Source organism: Pogona vitticeps, chromosome 1 (assembly GCF_051106095.1).
Source record: "Pogona vitticeps strain Pit_001003342236 chromosome 1, PviZW2.1, whole genome shotgun sequence".
Classification (NCBI taxonomy): domain Eukaryota; kingdom Metazoa; phylum Chordata; class Lepidosauria; order Squamata; family Agamidae; genus Pogona; species Pogona vitticeps.
In genome coordinates, this window is record NC_135783.1 from 129625079 (window position 1) to 129642395 (window position 17317).

Consider the following 17317-nt stretch of genomic DNA (forward strand, 5'->3'; position numbering starts at 1 on the left):
AAAGACTGAATATGGGAGACAGGTGGAGGTCAGTGATGAGTCTGTAGCTGAAAGAGCAGGAGGAAGGGGAAAATGAACAGGTGAAGCTGGGAGGCATGGAAGACCTGCGTAAGAAACAGGGGTTTTAAAAAAGAGAAGACAGAACCGGGTTTTAAGCTCAATACATATTGTGTTCTCAAATGTTAGTCCAGATAGAGAAAAGTAACTAATGTGTCAGTTCAGATATGATGTGGAGAAGACAAAAGTCTGCACTGTCTGCCTGAACTCATAGGTTTAAATTCAGTTGCTTAGTGTAGTCAGTTGTAATTAGAGAAGAATCACTGAACATTGTAGGAGATGACTTAATGAATCTCCACTGATTCAATGGGTCTACTCTAGTTGTGGCTTATTGGGCTAAGAAAAGGGAGTTAAGTCGCTATGTGCACACCCTACAATACAGAAATGGCATCCCAATTGTTAGAAACACTTTGGTTGGAGACAACTCAGCCTCCAAACAACAAATTTACTTCATGCGGAGGATGAGTCCACCACACCCTCAGTTGTTAAAGCCAGATGTGTTGTGTCAAGAGATTGGGAAAATGAGGGATCATGGACTCTGTTGCTTTCCTGAAAAATCAGGCTTTGTAGTTCTTGACTAGGACAAGCTGACCAGGAGAAAAGGAGAAAGTGCCCACTGGTAATTGGAGGGAAGTAGCACTCGTGGTTTATTTCTGTGAGAAGAATTAAGGCTAGGATAAGCTCCCTCTTTGGTACTGAGTTAATTAGGAGAATGCATTCGTATGATTCTGCCCTGAAAGCAGTACCTTGAGACCCAGACTAAGGTCTCTGGACCCTCTGCTGCCTGTCTCACTTATGCCCCAATTTTTTTTGTACCTGTAACAGCCACCCTCAAACCTCAGAGAGTGGTTGCTACTTTATGTAAAATCTCTGCTGCCACCAACTTATCCTTAAAGAATCATAAAAGGACAAGTGTAACTTTTCCAAACAAAATCTGGTTTATTGATTACAGGAAATAAAAATAGTAAATCACTGGTAAAGAATCAATAAGTCAATCACTGTAAATAAATCACTGGCTCTCACAGACTATTTTACACTGACAGGCTCTCTCACTCACTATATCTAACAATCACTTTAAACCCTCAGCACAAGCTCTCATCTCAAACTCTCATCTCCAATCTCTCCTCACACACTCTTCACCCCCCTTTTTATACTAGCTCCTCCCCTTAAGTTCCACCCTCCGTCACACCATAGGCTGATGACTCACTGCCTAGCTGTGACGGACATGTGATGTTATGTCTGCTCATTACAGTACCATTGGGAGAATGGTTTCAGTTGAGTGAGAGGAAGGGAAAACAAGTTTTTCTCTATGAAAGTTTGAGGAAACTCAATGCCCAATTGGCAGATATTCTGAAAGAGTTTGGAAACTGGAACTTTGGGTATAAAAAAGGAGAGACTGAAGTTACTTCACTTAACCTAGTTATCTCTTAGGGGAATGGTATGCTTATTTGCTGCCTGATGGTTTTATTTGTAATTCCATTTCTGTTTATTGTTATTATTAAATTCTATTGTTTATTTTATTTTTTCTGCCACAATGGGAAATTTCTACCAAAGCTTGCCTTAAGATTATATTCTAAATGAGACAGGAAAGCTATATGTCTCAGATGTCGGGATTTCAGAGTTGCTAGAGTACTCTTGAAATAATATCCTATCTTCCAACCTTGACAACAATCTGGACCATCTACAGTTGACAGAATACATGTGGAAATACTAGAATTTCTTTTATTCTGACCTGAACTAGAAAAATGTTCCTTTAAAAACACACACACACATACATATCCAGGTGGGGAACAGCAAAAATGAAGACTGGAACTTGTTCCGTGGTTTTCCTTTCTGCGGTAATAGGGAGGTATGCCATGCAGGAGATATGATCAGGATGTTTGGCTATCTCTTCAGTTTAAAATGAAGATTCAATAGAAGTACAACCATTTTCCAGGTCAGTTGAAACCAAGTCATAATGCTGCTACTGTATTAAGTAATCATGTCACGACAGCGACCATCAAGATGGTCATTTTCATACCTTCACAGAGACAAATTATGCCCCAAACAGGTTATCAGCATCTGGCACTGATGCTTTCCTGCATGGGCTAACAATGGAAATTATTTCAGACCAATAAGTGTAGGGGAAACCATTGCTTAATAGGTAGACCACATGTCTCACTCCTATGACCAAATAGTAAATTAGTCACAGCAGAATCCAAAATTCAATTTTGAACTGTGTCAAATGTTTAACACAGTAGGCAAAGTTGAGAGCAATTAAATATTAGCATAAGGCAAACTCTTCCACTGTGATAAACCTAATGTGTTTAAGACAGATAATTCACAGGATCATTTATACATGTTCCCTCATACTCAAAACCAACTATGTGATTTCCATTGCTATTCTTCATATACTGGCAAATCAAGCATCATTAGGAAAATGTTTGTACATGTACACATGTTGTAAAGCTATATTCTTATCTGTTTGATTTCACAGAATTATAGAATAGTAGGAAGGGGCTTATAAGGCCACAAAGTCCAACCTCCTACTCATTCTTACAAATTTTTCCAGAAGTAAGTCAAGTTGAATTCAATAGGGCTTGCGTTTACATTGCATATTTCAATCTATTTAATAACTGTCTCTGGACATTTTGGGTGATATACAATTTTCCCCCTCCTGATTTTAGCTTACAAGGCAGATAATGTTAAGCATGAGGAAGAAAGCAGGCTGATGGCCCAAAGTTATCTAATATGGTTTATGGCAGAGAAATTATTTTAACCTGATTTTTCCTAGTCCTGGTTTTGCTCCAGTGCTCTAACCATTGTGCTGATCCTAAATAATTAAAATACAGTGGTGCCTCGCTAGACGATGATAATCTGTTCCACTGAAATTGTTGTTTAGTGAAATCATTGTCTAGCGAAAAGCATTTCCCAATTGGAATGCATTGAAACCTGTTTAATGTGTTCCAATGGAGAAGAATCGTCGTTGTCAAGCGAAGATCGGCCATAGGAAAGCCGCTTTCCAAACCGCCGATCAGCTGTTTAAATCGCTGTCTTGCACAGCTTAGGTCCCGAAAACACCTGTTTTGCGAGCACAGAGGGAGCTGTCAAAATCGTTGTCTAGCAAAAATTGGTTTGCAAAGCAGGGACCAAAGATTGTCCAGCAAAATTCCCTCATAGGAATCACTGTTTTGCGAATCACTATAGCGATCACAAAAAGTCCAGCGAAAAAACTGTCATGCGGGGTAACTGTCTAGCGAGGCACCACTGTAAGGCCACAGGTTAATAGCTTTGGTTTATGGAGCAAGCGGAATCATGGCTCTGTTATATTCTGATGAAAATCCAAACAACATGGCCAAGTTCCTGCTCTGAACATTGCCGTTTGCACTCCCTGTCTACACCACTATAGAAAACCAGGTTTGATATATTAAAATTTGCACATTTTCAGACCAGGTTCCTAAATATATATCAGCTTACCTGAACATTATAACATAGCATGTGCTGAAATTCCACTGGTCACCTCTTCAGCAGCAGAACTCAGGAGAGTGTGAAATCTGCTCCAGACTATGTCTCCTGAAATGTCACTCACCAGAAGCATTCCCCTCTTTCAAACTGATGTACGAACAGCCCTGCGTGTCACGTTAACTAAGGACAGAAGGATGTCATTTTGCTGACAGTTTGCCCAAGGGCAAAATATCTGTAATATGCAAACTGCCTCAAAATACTATGAAGCTGATTTTATCATTTACAACTGCACCTAAACCTATATGTGATCAGTTTCCACCCCAATTTTGTCTTAGATGCAAAAACAAAGAGTGAGTGAGAGAGAGAGAGAGAGAGAGAGAGAGAGAGAGAGGACACAACAGACTGTAACCAGATAGTAACAGAACTGAAAAACAGCATTGCTCCAGGCTGTAGGTTAACCAAGTCAAAGCAAATGACTGTTCCCCAGATTTCTCTTCAGAAACCACCAGTAATATTCAAACAGATGATTTTGTGAGTATGTAGTATCTGGCTATGTGGAGAACTTTCCACTTAAGAATTTATAAGGAGGCATACTGAAGGTTTAGGAAAACATTTATTAATCCTCCCCAGTACAGACAGCCATATATGTAACAGCCATGCATGTAAAGACAGTCTACAGCACCACAGATAGTACATAGCTATGTAGGAAATACAGAAAGGGCCATAAAATGAGGAATTTAAGTTGGTATTCCTTTGAACTTTCTTTCCCAGGAAATGCCTTTGATATTCCTTTTTCAGGATGTTTCTTTGAAATTCCTTTCTCAGGCTTTCCCTTTGACATTTCTTCAGGTTGAAGCCTGAGTATTTTATTGTTTTATCATACCTTTGCCAAGATGTCTACGTGTGTCTCTCTATGCTTCTCAGATAGTGGTTGTTTTTCCCATGGTTCATTGAGGGACACCATATACGGGACTTTGCTATACAGATGAAATTCATTGGCTATCTTTATATAATTGCTAAATCCTAGTATATATGGTTATATTTCAAAATTACAATGAGGGGGATCTCCACACCTGGAGAACCATAGGTTGGGAGTTCAATTCCCCACTGGGCCTTCCTTGACAGAGGAGTGGGCTTGATGATCCCTAGGGTCCCTTCCAGCTCTGCAGTTCTAAGATGATGATGATGATGCAGGTGGGTGTAACCAAAGCTTGGGGGAAAATGACTTTTTAAAAAACTGCGGCTTACAGAATCCCTCAGACAGCATGACTGGCTTTCAATGGGACACTGCTCATGCTTAAGGTGTAACATTCAGAGGGGTTCTGTTAGGCTTCAGTGCATTTTGTTCTACTAATTAAGGTTTGAATGGACCCCTGATGAAAGAGAAGGTTTTTCTTATCATTTCTGGACTAAGTGCCAGTCCTCCTCCAGACATAGGTTACTGGGATTGTGATGAATAGTTAGATATTATTCCCATACTGATGGCATTCAACTCCAGAGCAAACTCACTCAGCAGTTTTATGTAGACATTAAATCCAATGGGGCACAGAATAGAAACATGTGGGACATCATACAGTAACCTACATAAAATCTCCAAAATCCAGACAGGGCAAAGAATCTGATCAAGAAATTTCAGAGAAGGTGAAGCGAATCATAGGAAAAGTATACTTAAGGCAGACCTTGGAAAGAAATCTTCCTGCATTCTTTTTACCCTATAGCAGCTCTACCACATCCCAGTTCAGAGTGTTAAGATGGGCTTCTGACACACACACACCCGGTGGGTTTTCAGGGGGCACAAAGTCAGGAGTACAGAGGAAACATATTTTCCAGAAATGTCCCTAAATTATTTACTTTTAGGATACAACACATAGGTCAACACATAGGACCCATTCTTCTCTCAAAACCAGGAACAAATATAAATGATGTTTTCTAGCATTTTGTGGAAACTTGTCTTCATTGTGAGGTAAAATTTATGATGTCGTGGTAACCTAACTTATTCCTCCCAGCTGACTACAACCCCATTAATGATTTTTGCATTCAAGGTTATTATTCACAAGGGAGATAATAGGTAAATGTTTCCCACCTATTCTTTCAATTAGAGGACAATGGAAGGGGAAAGGCTGTAATACTGCCAACGCTAGTATATTGTTTCAACTAAAATGAGCCAATCCATAAACAGCTAATCAATGAATTCCCATCATGAGTTCAGCAAGATCTGTTAGTGTAGTTTTTATTCTCCACTGTTATCTCTACATGGAATATACATTTTCGCCTCTTTAAGATTATAAGGATGGTGATGTTGAGAGGTAGCTTTGAGATAACACAGATGACTTATATTCATCATTGTTTTAATTCTTGATCTCCTAAAGGTCTCCTGCAACCTCTCTTGGCAAACTGCTTTTAAGAGCCAGACAATATGTGATAATGGCACATTCTATGAGCAAAAACCGCACAACATGCAATTAAGAAAAATAGGGTGTCCTATCTTGCATGAGCACTTCCTGCCAGTACAAAGCTACCACCGGATACAGTCCCTAATACTGAATATATATAAAAGCCATATCTGAACTTAGCAGACAAATGTATTTGTGTTAATCTCATTACGACTGCAGTTTCCATATGGCAACCAGGTTGTTTGGAACTTCCATCAGTCAGTAACTCTATATTTGAAGATCTTCATCAGGAACTGAGGAGACAGGAAGAGCTTCTGCACACACATCAAACACATGAAAGACCATCTTTCCCCAACAATCTTCATAATGTTGCAGGTGCTGCTGACATTCTGACCCAGGGGGAAAAAACAATGAGAGCAGGTCCAGTGTAAGTGCAAGGACTCCATTGTACACAATGCACAAATTTCAACAAATTTCATTGTCCTTATAAACCAATTAACTTTTCAAGTGGTTGTGTGGTAAATATTTCTATCCTTTAAGTAGTGTTCACCTGAGAACTGGCATCCAGTACTAATGAAGGAAATGCAAGATATACAAAGTGTATGTATATGTATTCTTCACAAACACAGGGAAATTAGTCATGCAACTGTTCTCTCTGGTAGAAAACATGCAGAGGCTCCATACATAAGCATTACACACTTGTGTTGTTCATCAGGAAGACGTGCATATAAGGGACCAGGTTAGGTGGCACAATCTGACACTAGGGTTGCCCTGATTCCTTTTTCTATGGGATTATGTACTCCAGCTGTACCTACCAGGACAGCCGTGTTCTGACAGTCACTGCAGGGGGGGGGTAATTTCCTTCTTTGAAACACCTGCACGGACATGGGCATGCCACTGCTTCTTGGAATCTCCATTCCTTTGCTAAAGCTGTTCAGTTCGAACAACTCAACAACTGGACTTCCTCCATTAAAAGATGGATGGATTTAGTCCATCATATCCCAATCTGGCAGCATTCAGATGTGTCTGAAGACATTCCCGCCATTCCCAGTCTGTATGGCCAATGTAGAGGTATTTCTAGAGGGTAACAAATCTTCCCACAATGCAGAAAGATGTAGTATGATCTCATCCTATCTTTACAGTAGCATGAACTACTAGTGTCATCTGAAATATTGAGGTACCAGGGTGTATGCTCATTTAGAAACAATTTATGGGCTTAATATAATCCCAATATTTTCTCAAGAGTGTATTTCTTTTGAAAGATGAGGAAACATACTTATTAGTGTGTTTGTTAAATAAATATTAATTATGTATGTGGCTTGGCTTAATGATATATATTTGGTAATTTAACGAACTTGCATGTTCTGCTAGAAGAAAGACAAGAAAAAGAAAAGAAAATTAAATATTTATCGCAACAAAATAGTAAAATTGAAAACAATTCTTCATGCCCCGTTATAAAGACCTCTTAAACCCAAACCAAATGAAGTCAAACAATTAAAAGGTAATGATGTAAAAGATCAAGTTTTAATGATGCTACTGAAAAAGAAAATGGTAGTTCGACTAAGGCTGTTGCATTCCAGTCGTATCATTCATTTGCCAGCATGCTATCGGATACATAAAACACAGAGATTAAGGCATCCAGTGCTGTTTCTATAAATTCTATTGTTTAATATACAGATTAAAAGAAAAGAGAAGAAGACAAAGGAGGAGACAATAAACTCTACACAGATAGTAACAGAACTGAAAATAGCATTACTCCAGGCTTTAGATTAACTAATTCAAAGCAAATGACTACTTCCCAAGCTTCTTTTCAAAAACCACCAGTAATATTCAAACAGATGATTTTGTGAGTACTGTACATAGCTCAGAGCTTTAGGTTTCTGGCTGTGGAGCCAGAGTTTGAGAGTTCAGTTCCCCCCTGTGCCTCCTTGACAGGGACTGGACTCCATGATCCATAGGGTGTCCCTTCCAGCTCTGTAGTTCTAAGGTCATAATGATGATGATGATGTAGGTGGGTGTATCCAGAGCTTGGAAAAGTGACCTCTTTTTTTGGTCTACAACTCATAAGAATCTCTCAGGCAGCATGGCCAACTTTGGATGGGACATTTCTCATGTTTGGGGTGGAACATTCAGAGGGGTTCTGATCATCCCCAGCTCATTTCATTCTACTCATCATGCTTGGAATGGGCCCCTGACAAGCCAGCATTGCACACTTAAGCAAACCTAAGTGATATGATGGCCTAGCCAAAGTCTCAAGAAGAGGTCCCTAAGAAAAAAATGGAAAAAGTCGTTGTTCTAGCTATAAAGGGATATTAACAGATCTAATAACATAAATATGTTCAAACAATAAATGTTTCAAAGCAGAATCAATTACCAATCCCAAGTGACCAATATTTTCTTTTCTGTTCTCTGTTGGTAGAAAGGTCTAAACAAGCCCAGCTGAAACGTTTTTTAATTCTGATTCTGGGCTCAAATGGTTCATTGTTTTGTTGTTCTTTTTTCAGATGCTAGGCCCAAGAGAGGCATTTATGTTGCTATGTTAGCAAACTATCGATGATGTTGTTTGTGGAGGAAGAGGAGAGAATCCTAAAGCTTAAAACGAGAAAGACTCGTCGGTGGACGTCTTGAGAAAAGTGATGGTGGTTGTTTTTACAAGATTGCCTTCATTTTACAAGACTGCTTTCATTTGAAATTTATTTAGCCTCACGTTTTGTTTCTCTGTCTACAGCGTGAATATGGACTAATTTATGAACATGATATATCTATATCCAGACTGAATATGCGTTTTTAGTTGAAAGAAGTAATCATGTATCTGGCAATCAAGACATATGAATTGGATCATCTGACTTGTAGTAAAGCATAATGGAGCATATTTCATGAAGATTATACATGACTTCAGGGTTAGGCAGCTGGTTTACATTACATTAAATCTGGGGTGCCATGTGTTTTGAGGTGCAGATCTCCTTTTCATAGACTTTGGAATGCTGCGCTGTAAATGCGAGGTCAGTGGGTTAGGCACCTGGCTACTCAGCCAGAAGTCGGGAGTTCTGTTCCCCACTATACCTCCTATGACTAGAGCCAGACTGTGTGGCTTTGGACAAGCTGCAGAGTCCCAGGGCACCCTTAGAAGAAAGGGAATGGTGAACCACTTCTGCGTATTCTGAATCTAGAAAACCCAGGAAAGTGTCACAGTAAGTAAGAACTGACTTGACGAAACATGATTATTATATTAAATTCTGCAAGTGGAAATGCATCCTTTCCACATAAAATTGCCATTCATTTGTAAATTTTGAATGGTATCTAGGGTGTGAAAATACAATTTCCACCCAGATGTCTTTCGATCTGCCTCTTCGATCATCTTCCAGTTTCTCCCTTTCCAGTCTACATGTAGACCTACTGTACACACTGTAAAAACTTTGTCCCTTCGCCCTCCGGAGTTTAGTTCAATCCGTTCTCAACAGGTACATTTGATAATAACATAATTTATTCATGTGCTGACAACGGGTTTCTCATTTCCCTGTAGACTCATTATTTTTAATGTAGAAGAAATCAAAAAAGGATGCTAAGAAACAATAATGAAAGCATATTGCATACTTCTCTCATACTTGCTGTTTCATTTAGTTTTTCTGAACTGCTAAGTAGTAGAGATCTGGACTGGGAAGTCTGGAAGTGAGATCTGTTACAAGCACATCTGAACAATAAGGAGGAGTAATTGCTTGTATTATACATGATCAAAAATTATAGGAAGCAAAACGTTTTATATTCAGAAAGAACAGATGAGCAATGGACTATAAAGTTGTACGAATCATTCTGGACATTTTCCTAATGTGAGATATTAACATAAAGGTTCACCAAATGGAAATTGTAAATAAAGTTCACAAAAGCTATAGATTTAGAAACATTCCCAAAGAGAAAGAAAACTTCAGCCTAAACCAGAACATGATGGTTGAAGTTATACTCCTCCAAAAGCAAAAACATTTAGGCCACAAATCAACTCCCTCACTCAAGCACAACCATATTTATGGGCACTTTTGCTACCTGAACTTCCACCCCAAGTAAACACTGAAACACAATCAGACTTTCTACTGCATTCCCTACATAGCATGTCACTAATGGGGGTCTGTGTGTGCTGTGTGCCATCAAGTCAGAACTGATTTATAGTGGCCCTAATAGGGCTTGGAAGAGAAGTGAGACATTTAAGGAGTTCCACCGCTTCCACTCTTCAAAGTAGGTTTTCATGGCCAAGTAGGGATTCAAACCCTGTTCTCCAGAGTCCTAGTCCATCTCTCTATCCACTAAACCACACTGAGAATCTTAATAATCATGTGCCGTCAATTATAGTGACTCTTTCAGGGTTTTCTAGGTATACAGTACTCAGAAGCGGTTTACCCTTCTTGTGGGGGCACCCTGGGACTGTACAGCTTGCCCAAGGCCACCCAGGCTGGCTCTTCTCAGATGCACAGAGGAGAACTGAGCTCGCCAACCTCCACAGCCAGATACGTAAACCACTGAGCTAGCCAGCCAGCTCCACTAATGGTGTGGAAGATCTCAAATGAAACATTGTCTTTGACATTGTTAGCATATACAAATGATGGATGTGCAGTAGAGACGTGTCCACAATTACCTTTACTAGCCTACTCCATTTAATCCACATTTGGTGGACAAAAGTCTAACTTTTGCAGGTGCAGCCACACTGGCTTTCATCTCACTACAGTATTTGTGTTGAGTTCCTCAATATTGATTTCATTTGTTCATTTCAGATATTTAGTCTGCTGAGTACATGATGTTATTACTAATAGGGAGTGGATCCAATGTTTTGTCTCCAGGATGTGTTTATAATTTGTTTGGCCAGCAGGCAGTTCTGTTTATTTGTCTGCTTTTTGGTAATGTTTCTGCTTACAGGGTTTTTTGTTTTTCTATTTGTTTTGTTTTTGCCCCGTTTTGCTGCTGTGTGATCATAGAAAGGAGTTCTGTGGAGCAGTAGCTGGGCTTATCCAGTCCACATTAGTGGTGACTTGTGCAGTGTGGACATCAAGGAAAACCTCTTCTTCACCACATTATTGTCTTCTATTTTAAGAAACCCAACCTCCAAACAGCCTGGCAGGCCTAGTGTGCTCATTTTCCTCCTGTGCATCATTCTAATGTCAATTAAGTGGCAGATTCAATAATTGGTTAATTTGCTCAGCTCCAACAAAGGTGTGTGTAGTATGTGTAGAACATTCTACAGGGACAAAGATTTTGTGACAATACTTTGAACATTAATAAGAGGAGACTGATTTATTCTAAATGTTGGACAACAGTTGGCTGGAGTTAAGGTGAAGAGTAAAACATGCATAAGAACAGGAAAGGTGCCCTGATTTGTCAAAATTACTAATGAGCTCCTCTTTCTCCTTTGCCTTCTTCCTGATTTTTGTATATCTGATCACTTTCTCTGGGTTGATTCCCTTTATGTTGAAGGTTTTCATGATCCTGTTCTCTCATTCAGTTCTCTTCCTGCTTAATGGAACATTCAGTGTTTTCTAAGAGGGAAGATTTCCCTCTTCTTTCTCCCTCATTACTTGGGGTCCCTCGGTTATCTATAGTTGGCCTCCAGCTATTCTCTCTGTCCCCAGATAACTTTATTCGTTCGTTCGTTCGTTCGTTTAGTCGTTTAGTCGTGTCCGACTCTTCGTGACCCCATGGACCAGAGCACGCCAGGCCCTCCTATCTTCCACTGCTTCCCGTAGTTGTGTCAATTTCATGTTGGTTGCTTCTCAGACACCGTCCAGCCATCTCATCCTCTGTCGTCCCCTTCTATTGCCGTCACACTTTCCTAACATCAAGGTCTTTTCCAAGGAGTCTTCTCTTCTCATGAGATGGCCAAAGTATTGGAGCTTCAGCTTCAGGATCTGTCCTTCCAGTGAGCACTCAGGGTTGATTTCCTTTAGAATTGATAGGTTTGTTCTCCTTGCAGTCCAGGGGACTCTCAAGAGCCTCCTCCAGCACCACAATTCAAAGGCATCAATTCTTCGGCGGTCTGTTTTCTTTATGGTCCAGCTCTCACTTCCATACATCACTACAGGAAAAACCATAGCTTTGACTATTCGGACTTTTGTTGGCAAGGTGATGTCTCTGCTTTTTAAGATGCTGTCAAGGTTTATCATTGCTTTCCTCCCAAGAAGCAGGCGTCTTTTAATTTCATGGCTGCTGTCTCCATCTGCAGTGATCATGGAGCCCAAGAAAGTAAAATCTGTCACTGCCTCCATATCTTCCCCTTCTATTTCCCAGGAGGTGATGGGACCAGTAGCCATGATCTTAGTTTTTTTTGATGTTGAGTTTCAGACCGTTTTTTGAACTCTCCTCTTTCACCCTCATTACAAGGTTCCTTAATTCCTCCTCACTTTCCGCCATCAGAGTGGTATCATCTGCATATCGGAGGTTGTTGATATTTCTTCCGGCAATCTTAATTCTGGTTTGTGATTCCTCCAGTCCAGCCTTCCGCATGATGTATTCTGCATATAAGTTAAATAAGCCGGGGGACAATATAAGTTAAATAAGCCGGGGGACAATATACAGCCTTGAGAGATAACTTTATTACACACCACCATTTAGAGTACCACACCCATACACTTGTGACAAGCAGCTTGACCACTCAACCATTCTTGCATTTGCAAAAGCTCACTGATAACTCCTCTTGATACTTCTTTATCATCTCAAGCTTGGTCAATAAACCCAAGACAGAAGAGTTTCTGTTTTTCGTCTCAAACCCGCATTCAGACTCCTTATTCAGTGACTTCACATTAAAACTCATCTTTTCCAGGAAGCCATCGGAAAAACCAATCACTTGATTTAACTAAGTGGAAGTAATTGTAATTGAAATAATCACTTTCACTCTGACCTCAGTTTTATTCCTCCTCCACCCCCACCCCCATGGCCTGCTGTTATTTCTTTCAGTCCGGTTTTTAGACTGTAAGCTTCTTGGTGTAGAGATCTGCCACAATGGCTCTTTATAAACTGCTATGTTTACAGGTGATGCTGTATAAGTTCCTTATGTTGGCCTCAAACTTTTCAATAAAGCATACATATGTACATGCATGGATGTTCTGCCAGCCAGAGTTTTCTTTCATCCAGTCAAAGCAGGATATAGACTTCAAATGGCAAGGTTTGTTTGATGATCAAATGTCAAGAGAGAGAGAGAAGAAGAGGCTAAGCAAACCCAGATTCCTGAAAAAAAAAATTTAAAAACCTAATTTAAAGGTCCTTTCCCCAATGCCACCTACAGTATATCACAGCTATTTGTTAGCTATATTTCAGGGTTAGCTTTGATAGATGATATGAAACATAGATTTTTTGCCTCCTTCAGCACGCTTAACATGCGTTACAATATCAAATTAATCTCTTCTTTCATTATGATGTTAAGTTTCTATCTTAAAAAGAAAAATGATAAGAGAAAAAACCCACATACGTAGGTATGGACATTGGCCTTCCATAGAGTACATAGAATGCTAAACATAATATTCACCATGTTTCTCTTGGTTTTTGCTGTCCACACTTTAGTTATGCCAAGCATGAAGCCTATCGCATTGCGAGAATATATGAAGACATGCAGTCATAAATGCAGGCTGTTGTGTAAGGTGAACAAACGTTTTGCCAGTTAGCTTTTAACCATTTTCTTTTTTGCCTGGACAACTAATAAGGGTCTGGAGGGTGTTCTACAAGTTGCTGGAGGCCACAGAGATTTTTTCCCCCCCTACGCACAGAATTGTGATAGCATCCAACCTTTCCCACTCAAGCTAATATGTTATTTGTCAGTTATTGCCTACGTACACTTAGAGTTTGCAAAAAAAGAAAGTAGTGGAATGTTGCTCCTTCTGCTCCTTGTATCGCATTGTTTCTGCCTCTAAGGACTTCACCCTCTGTTCCAGTCGGCATGCACTACCACAGCTTGGGAAGCAGGTTTTACACTGAGTGCCTATACCAAGATGCACACTACCTTGATACAGGTTTACACCAGAAGGATGTTTCCTAAAAGTGGACATGCTAATTTTGAGATTTGGGCCAAACAGAATTTCATAATCAACGTTTCAGGTTTATTAAGGAAGAAATAAAGCCACGTTCATGATTTGCAAGAACAAAAGGTTTATTGAAAATACGGATGTTCATTGGTGGTAGAGAAAAATAATTCAATCAAGCAGAACCATGTACAACATGTACTTTCTGGATACCTGGATTTCCCAGAGGTTCCAACATTGTCCCAAGAGGCAAACTCTTCCTAGATAGCATTTAGCTCCTTGTCTGAGCAGAGGATCAGTGTCCAAAAAGATTACCAACACTTTTGTAGACTTCTTTGACTAAGTTTCTGCTGGAAACTAAGTAAGCAATGCCCCGCAGCAGGAAGTGAGAGCAGGAAAAATGCCAAGGGAAGCTCTCCCCCTCCACTTTTTTAACACAGAATAGATGCTTGCCAAGATCACTCTCATCAGGGCACCAGAGAATGTGTATATGCTGTGTGCCACCTTGTGCTTCAGTCATGGCTACAGTAAAAGGCTTTCAACATGTGCCTTTATGTGCAAACACTAAGTGACACAACAGACATGTATAGCTCATTTTTATGCTGATTAATTCCACTATATTGGTATGACAGCTGGAAGTGTTTGACTTCAGAGATGCAGGTGCTTTTAAGGAGAAATCTTCTCAACTTTCTAGGAGGACTCCTTGAATGAAAGTAATTAAGTAAGTAGAGAGGGAACCTTAACAGAACAATCTTATGCGTGTTTAATGGGCAACATCCTTCATGATTCCAACAGAACCAAAAGCCCGTCTGGCACATACAGTGCCAACCAGGTAGAGAAGGAGGGGGCGTCTCATCATTATGGCTTCATCAGTTCATAAGAGGAAGAGCTCTGCTTCGTTGCCTGATTAGTATCTGGCGGGCACATCAGTGGACCCGACTGTACCACCCAATCATTTCATGGCAATTATGCTAGAAGATTTCAAGCTTCTAAAGCTTAGTGACTTGTGGAACCTTAAAGGCACAATCCAACCAGTGTCACAATCAGTTTCAACAGGAGAGATGTAAAATCACCAGTGGAACAGAAACATGTTTACTTTGTGTCTTGTATGATTCGTTGTGCACTCATTTTGCATTTGAAAATTATGCAAAATCCTCTGGCCTCTTCCCCCCCCCCCCCATTTCAGAAACTTAGGTCTAATGTATCCTATGGGACACATTGAAGTATAGTAAAAAATAGAAACAGAACCATAATTACGGTTATTGGGTGAGACTGTCTCTGCAGCAAAAGAAACAGCAAAGCACACCTGAAGTGTGGCTTATCTGTACATTCCCTAGCGTTGATCTCCTCCTTCTCAAGCCATGTTAGTAAAGTCTGTAAGGTAGACATAGTGCACTCTTCCTTTGATAACACTACAGAAGCAATTCATAAAGGCATCTTTGTTTCCGCTGGATGAGTATGCAATTAACTCAATTAGGTGTGCTCTAAACGCTTTAAATACTTTCTGTCGTGGAAGTAATACATAGCACTCATGTCTGACAGGAGAATTGAGGTATTGATTAAGCTTATATTTAGAATTTATGTAGATATGTTTTGTTTGAAAATTTAAGGACTTGAAGGAGTATTATTACTTGATTTAAGTTTCACAACACAAGGAAATTAACAATTCAATTTCTAGGGGGCTTTATATCTTAGTCTGCAGCAGCAAAAGCCAAGAAGTATTTCATCATCTTAAAAACTAGTTCAGGTCTTCAAAAATCCTCCAGTTTATGAATGAAAAGTATTGTGCTTCTGTAGTCACAAAACAAGAAGCCAGGAAATGGGCCAATATTGCTGCACAATATTGTGCCCGTGTTGCCAGCAGGAAAAAGGATGCAAACTTTACTTAGCAAAGGGCAGGCTGAATGTTGATGCCACCAAGGGCAGCAGTCGAGACGGTGTACAGGATCCTGTCTTGTTCTCAAGACATTCACAAAGCAACACCAAGTAAGGGAAAATCACACAAGTGATTCATTTTTTCATCAATTATCCATTTTTTCACCCAAACACAAAACAAGGTCGGGGCTGGTTTTCAACAAGTGTGAATGGAAATGAAACCTGTTGTTTTATACAAACCATACATTCTGCGTCCTGCCTGTTTTTACTAAGGGAGGAGGCAAAGGGATTGCCGTCCCATTAACTCAGCACACTGTGGCTCCTTTTAAGTACAGGTAATTCCTTATTTGGGTCCCATTTATTCATATGATTTTCTCTCTCCCATTCCATGTGTGTGATGTTTTAGTCCTCTTATGCCTTGCAAGTCTCCCCCAGCAGCTCAACAAACCAGTGAGAGTGAATCATGGTATAACCGTTATAGATTTGCTGTTGAGCCATTAAACTCCTTGGGTGACATTGGCACAGTCACCCACTCTAAGTCCAACCAGAGCTTGGAAATAATGCCTTAGATTTAACACATGGACAACGAAGACATTACTTCTGAGTTCAATTGGACCATCTTTAAAATAAATGTTTGGAAAAAAGTATTTTGATGGCACTTTCACAACATTATCTTTAGTGGCAAGCTGCACGAATTTGCTTGTCCTATTTAACACAAAATGTAACAATTTGCCATTAATATGTTAAATCTAATGTGTTAATTATAAACTCAAACCCCAGTATGTCTCACAGGGTTATTGCGAAGGTAAGAGTGGGAAGAAATAGATCTATAGCCTTGAGTTTGTTGGGGGGGAGGTGGAAATGGAATAAAAAAAGATGGGCAGCTTATTAGTATAGTTGCTGTTGCTACTACTGGTGGTTCTCAGGTGTCCAAAAACAACAATGGCAACTTAGGCGAAAAAGAAAGAAGCCGTACTGGTGTCATTACTAAACCTTCATCTCTGGGATACTGCTCTATGGATACTTCTTTTGAGTGTGTGTGTGGGAGGGGGTGTTTTGCAGCCCACCAAATGTGTTTACACTTCAAACGGAACTAAGTATCATTGACTGAGATCCTATTGCTTATCATTTTAAGTTTATATTAAGTTATCAGATTAAGATGTTTTTCTTTTCATTCTGTTTTATCTTCATTTTACTTTATTTTATGGCGTTTTATGGTGTTCCTTATTGTTATTTGTTGTGTATTTCTTACATCTTATTTGGTAGCTCTTCTAAATCTTGTTGTTATGTCATTCTAGCTGTTTATCTTGTTGTAAATGGCCCAGAGTGGCCTTGGCTGCCAGATGGGTGGTATAAAAATCAAGTAAGTAAGTAAGTAAGTAAGTAAGTAAGTAAGTAAGTAAGTAAGTAAGTAAGTAAGTAAGTAAGTAAGTAAGTAAGTAAGTAAGTAAGTAAGTAAGTAAGTAAGTAAGTAAATTCCAACTGGGAAAGTCCATCGAATCAATGGAACCTATGGAGGGATTGAGTCACTAAATCCCTGCTGATTCCATGGGCTTA